Genomic DNA, 5,201 nt, shown 5'->3' on the forward strand with positions numbered 1-5,201 from the left:
GAATGCTTTGAAACAGCTCAGATAGTAACAAAAGTCATAAGATGGTGATTATTGTGAAAATGTATGTGTAGAAGATTGTCACAAGCAATATAAAACAGTGACTGGTTAGCTGACCAAAAGCCTCTCAAAGAATGCCTTGTGTTCCAACCCTAGAACCATCGGTTCATCTGGGAGCCATTGGAATGGCCAGTTGGAGAGTCAGCCTACCTTGGCAGCAGGAATGGAACTGATTCTAGTGGTTTTCCAAAACCTTCAACACAAGGAGGAAAGGTCTTTTATGACATTTTTTAAAACCAGGAAACAGCTGGTGCTGTACAAACCTTCGTTTCCCCCAGACCTGGAAAAGTAGAGACCAAGAACCGCATGTGTGGAGGGGGTGTATGTGGAGGGGGAGGGAAGCAGAAGTGTAAAAAGAGGATTCAAATGGAGGTGGGGATCTCAAGATCCAGCCACATGGCCACTGCCTCCTTCATGCCCCCTCACCTATTGTATCCCTGGCAATGCCTGTGATAGATAAGTTTCCCTCTTTGAAGGATAGCGGTGGCCATGAGCTCCAGCTAATGGGCCTGAACTCAAGCCACTCATCTATCAAGTGATGATAATCTACTGCCCTCCCCAGTGGTAGTGCAAGCAGTGAGAGATGGAAACCCTGGCACTGCCAGGAGATCCCACCATGGGCCTGGGTAGAAAGGTCATTGGCAGCAGTGGATGCAAGGGAAGCTTGGAGGGTAATCAGAGCCTTCCCATTCATGTTAAACTGTAGATCACCAATTCATTTAGCAGGTGTGACCAAGCTTCTTCCTCTGTTATCCCTTACTCCCTTCCTCTTTTTTAAAAAAAATAGGTTTTCTTTAAAAATGTATGTTTTTATCGATTTTAGAGAGAGGGACAGAGAGAAACATCGATGAGAGAGTCATTGATAGGCCGCCTCCTGCACACCCCCTACTGGGGATTGAGCCTGCAACCTGGACATGTGCCCTGACCAGGAATCGAACCAGAGACCTCTTGGTTCATGGGTTGACGCTCGACCACTGAGCCATGCCAGCTGGGCCCTTCCTCTCTTTTAATGAAGTAAAATAGAATAGAAAATACCAAAGTGCTTTGCAGGTACTAAGGGAGAGTAGTTTTATGAAATGTTTATTTCAGTTATTTGTGTCAGTCTGTGTGTGCGCACACACATACTGGCTCAGGATATAAAATGTAGTTCTTATTGTGGGCAGAATGTTAAAACGACACTGCTTTATGTGGCCTTCCTCAGAAGTGACATTTAAGCTGAATCTGAAGCTACCAGGAAATGGGCACATAGAAGAGGAAGAGGAAGCCTGGCAGAGCCAGGGTGTGGCTGTGCCCACCCAGCTCACAAACACTTGGCTCTTTGCCTGCACCTCACTGTACAGTCCCAGGCTTCCGTACTGCACCTGATTGCACTTCTAAGAATTCAGTAAGGTTCTGCTGCAGTGGGCAGGCCTGGCACCCAGCTGGGCTGCTTGCTCATCACCAGGCTTGGGTCCCTGCCCCACTGGGGCCTTGCCGGTGGTAAGCATTCAGTGGACACCTGCAAAGGCCTGTTGTTCCCCTCCACCCCAGAGGGCAGAATCCAACTTGCTGGCCAGTCTAGGCTTGGGGCAAAGGCAGGGGCCATCACTGTGGGTGACTCCCTGGAGGAGGTGGCCTTTCGGCTGTGTTGAGATGTGGGCCCTGCAGACCCCGTGGGCTCTTTAGACGAATCTAGCCCCCCTCCCATTACCCCCGCTCCCTCGACGGGCGGTGAGCTCATCGAGGGGGGGGCACATAGCCAGGCGGTCCGGGCGCTTGAGCTCACCGCGCGCCCCCGCCAGCCCCCCTCCCCCGCTCCTGGACGATTTTACCAATTAAGGCTTTTTCGCCAGGCCGGGACGAGCCGGGTGCAGGGCGGGCGCGGGGCGGGGGAGCGGCCAACAAGAAGGCAAGCAGCGGAGGCCCATTCGCTTAGAGGCTCCCGGGGCGCAGCAGACGCCAGTGGAGTCCCGAGGCGCCGGGCGCCGGCGGGAAAGCAAGCCGGGCGCCACCCTGCGGTTGCCGGCCGCCCTCAGGGACAGCAGGTGAGGCTCCGCGCGGGACGGTCACCGTGCTGCTCGGACTAGGGGCGGGGGTGGCGAAGGCGAGCGGTAAAGCCCGGAGAACACAGGCGCCGGCATACACCCAAGACTAAGCCAAGTGCAGCTGGGGTGCGTGAGCGCTGTGGAGGCGACCCGTGCTCCTGGGAGTGCAGTACCCAGAGGCTGCCTTTCCTAGTGTACCCGAGAAGCTGTGTCTTTACCCAGGAGTGTGGGAGCCCAAGGCCACGAGGTCCCTGAGAGAGAGGGTGTCTGAGCATCTGGTAGGATATGGGCTACTGTGGGTGCCCACGAGCTGGCTACTGCATGAGTGGGGAAGACGGCCCCAAGAGCAGGAAATAGTGTAGGCTGAAGGTGAGTGGCCACCTGAAGGACACTTTGAAGCCAGCATGGCCCCTGGAAGGGCAACAGTGGGCTCTTGGCTGGCACTAGTCCTCAGGGCACCAGCTGTCTTGGTCACAAGGAAGCTGGTCCGGGGCTGCTGCACTCCATAGGGGCAAGGGCAGGGCTTCAGCCAGGTACAAAAAGCAGGATCTCCTCAGGCCAGGTTGTTGGGCTGGGCCCTGGGGCCTGTCCCAGGTTGGCTCTGAGCTGGATGTTCACTACCAGCCAGGACGTGAGCAGCAATATACCCAGATTCCCAGGTCCAGGAAAAATAGGTGAAGTCTGCTAGCAGGCCCACCTACACAGGCTCCAGGCTGCATGGTCAAGATGGGAGCTCAGGAAACTTGTGCCCTCAGCTGCAGTACCTGGCCTTGCCTTGACAACCAAGGTCTCTCACTGTGCCATTCTGAGGCTTTCTTCACCAGCTGAAGCACCCCTTTGGGAAAGCCTGGCCTGGGGTCTCAGGGCCGGGGGTGGGGGTAGGGTGGGGGTGGGGGATGGGGGCGGGGCGTGTCTAACATCCAAGAATCTACTCCAAATAAGGGAAAATATGAAAGAGCTGGATTTAGTCTTCCAAAGACTGCCTGATCTGGGGGCTTTGTGATGGGGCGCCATCTGGTGGTGATACTATGTCCCCTAGGGACAAGAACCCTCTACACTCCCATCCCTATCTCCCCCAAACAGGGAAAGCCTAGGGCTGGGAGCCAGGACACCTAGCTTCTGTCCACCTTTCTGTTAGAGTTGACTACTGGCCAGTTATTCTGACTCAGTTTCCCTGCTCTCTGAAGATTAAGGAATGAACACAGACAATCCAGTTGGATGCACTTAGTGAAAAGGAAATCAATTCTTGATGTAATGCTGTCCTTGGGAACTTGCTTTCCATTGGGGCAGGGGGAGCAGAAGGACAACTTAGCCTGTCTTGAATGGGCCCTGGTAGGGAGGGGTCCGTCTGGGTTCCCCCTTCACAGCTCTCCCTCCCACCTCCATTCCAGTTCCCAAGACACTGTGGTATGGAGTTTTATGCAGGTGTAGTTGAAAGTGCTCAGGAGAGGGGAGAGTACACAGGAGTTGGGCCTCAGATTGGAAAATGGCCTTTGGAGTCCCTACCACCACCATTGGTGGGGAAAACCAGTTGGGTGACAGGTAGCCCCTAAGTGAGTGTGCTGGAGGGCAGGGAAGATGTTGGCTGGGACCATAGCCCCACCGTGGGTAATGCAGACACTTAGTCATGCAAGAGTCAACCATATTTGGACATGACATGCTGGCCGAACCAGAGCCTGCAGTCCCACAGGTCTTTAGCAGATAACTTAATTACAACTAGTCTGCAGCTCTAAGAATTGAGCAGGAGGGACAAAGATCTAAAGAAGGGAACATACTGGAGAAGGGAGGTACATGAGACTGGGAGGAATAAGCCCACTCTGGGGATGAAGCCATGGGTAGGCTGGCTTCTACTGACTGAAGAGGGTGGCAGTGAGTGTCTCCAACAGGCTTCTTGCTGGTGTCCATCTCCCCACAGCAGCCTCTTCACTGTCTCCAGAGTTATCTGCTAGAAAATTAATTTTGCGTGAATAGTTACACAGCCCAGGCTCCTCAGCAGGCCTTGGCAACCTGTGGCTTGTCCCCCTCAGTTCCCTGGCTCCCCTGTTCTCAGAGGGGGCCCTCTGCACTGCCACAGCACTGAAGCCCACCCAGGTGGTCAGAGCCTACCAAGCCTTATTGGAAGCCCTGAGCAAGCCCTCTGGATCTGGAAGGGCCCCTGGGCCCCTGCCTAGCTGCCTCCTGGGTCACACTGGGCTCAGGGGCCATTCAGACAGGAGAGGAAACCCCTAATGCCCCAGGTGGACAGCAACCCCAGGCAGACACTTGCTGTTTGTGCACACACCACATGGTGCCCTCTGCCAATGCCCATTGGCACGCCCAGCCCCTTCCAAGACTGCTTGCTCCTGGAGTGCTGGCAGCCTCCTGGCCCAGTGCCCCATTTCGTCCCGGGTGGAGGAGGGAGGGAGGGAAGCAGTGAGGACCTGTAGGCAGGTGCACAGGCCAGAGCCCTGCAGAGTGGAATGCCTGGCCTGGGGCAGAGGGTCTGGGGGGGAAGCCTAGGGTCTGGGCTCTGACTGGAGCCGCTTCCCTGGTGTGGCGCAAGCACTCAAAGCGCTCGCAGCAGCGCCTGGCCAGGAACCCACGCTCTCCAAGGGCTCACCCTTAGGATCCCGCCGCTTCCCGCTGCTGCCGGGGCACCAGACAGGGTGCGACTGGGTAACCCCAGATACTGGAGCCCCGGGGGTGGGATCAGGGTTGGGCTGCGGGGGATGGGGCGGAGCCCACGTGACTCAGAGAGGGCAAGTCATCACTACCCCCGCAGGGGCCATGGGGAAGGAAAGTCCCTTGTATGGCGTGCTCGCTAGAGACCAAGTGGTCCAGGGCCAGACGCTACTCAGCCTTTCCTCACTGCAGGGTCTTCTGCAACGCTGGCGTGAGGCCGTGGGGCTTGAGTACATATTTGCCCCATTTAGGGTCCAACGAAACCTCCTCGGAGCCCCGGGGGTCGGCTCACAATGGCCCGGGCTGGGGGCTTTGGGGGGCACTCCTAAGGGCGAGGCGGGGCGGGCCAGCCCCAAGCCCCACCCGAGACCACGCCCCGCGGTGGCCACGCCTCCAACCACGCCCCCAGCCTGCATTTAAAGGGCTCGCTCTCTCCACAGCCCAACCTCCGCTGCCTGC

Source organism: Miniopterus schreibersii (assembly GCF_964146895.1).
Source record: "Miniopterus schreibersii genome assembly, chromosome: X".
Taxonomy (NCBI): domain Eukaryota; kingdom Metazoa; phylum Chordata; class Mammalia; order Chiroptera; family Miniopteridae; genus Miniopterus; species Miniopterus schreibersii.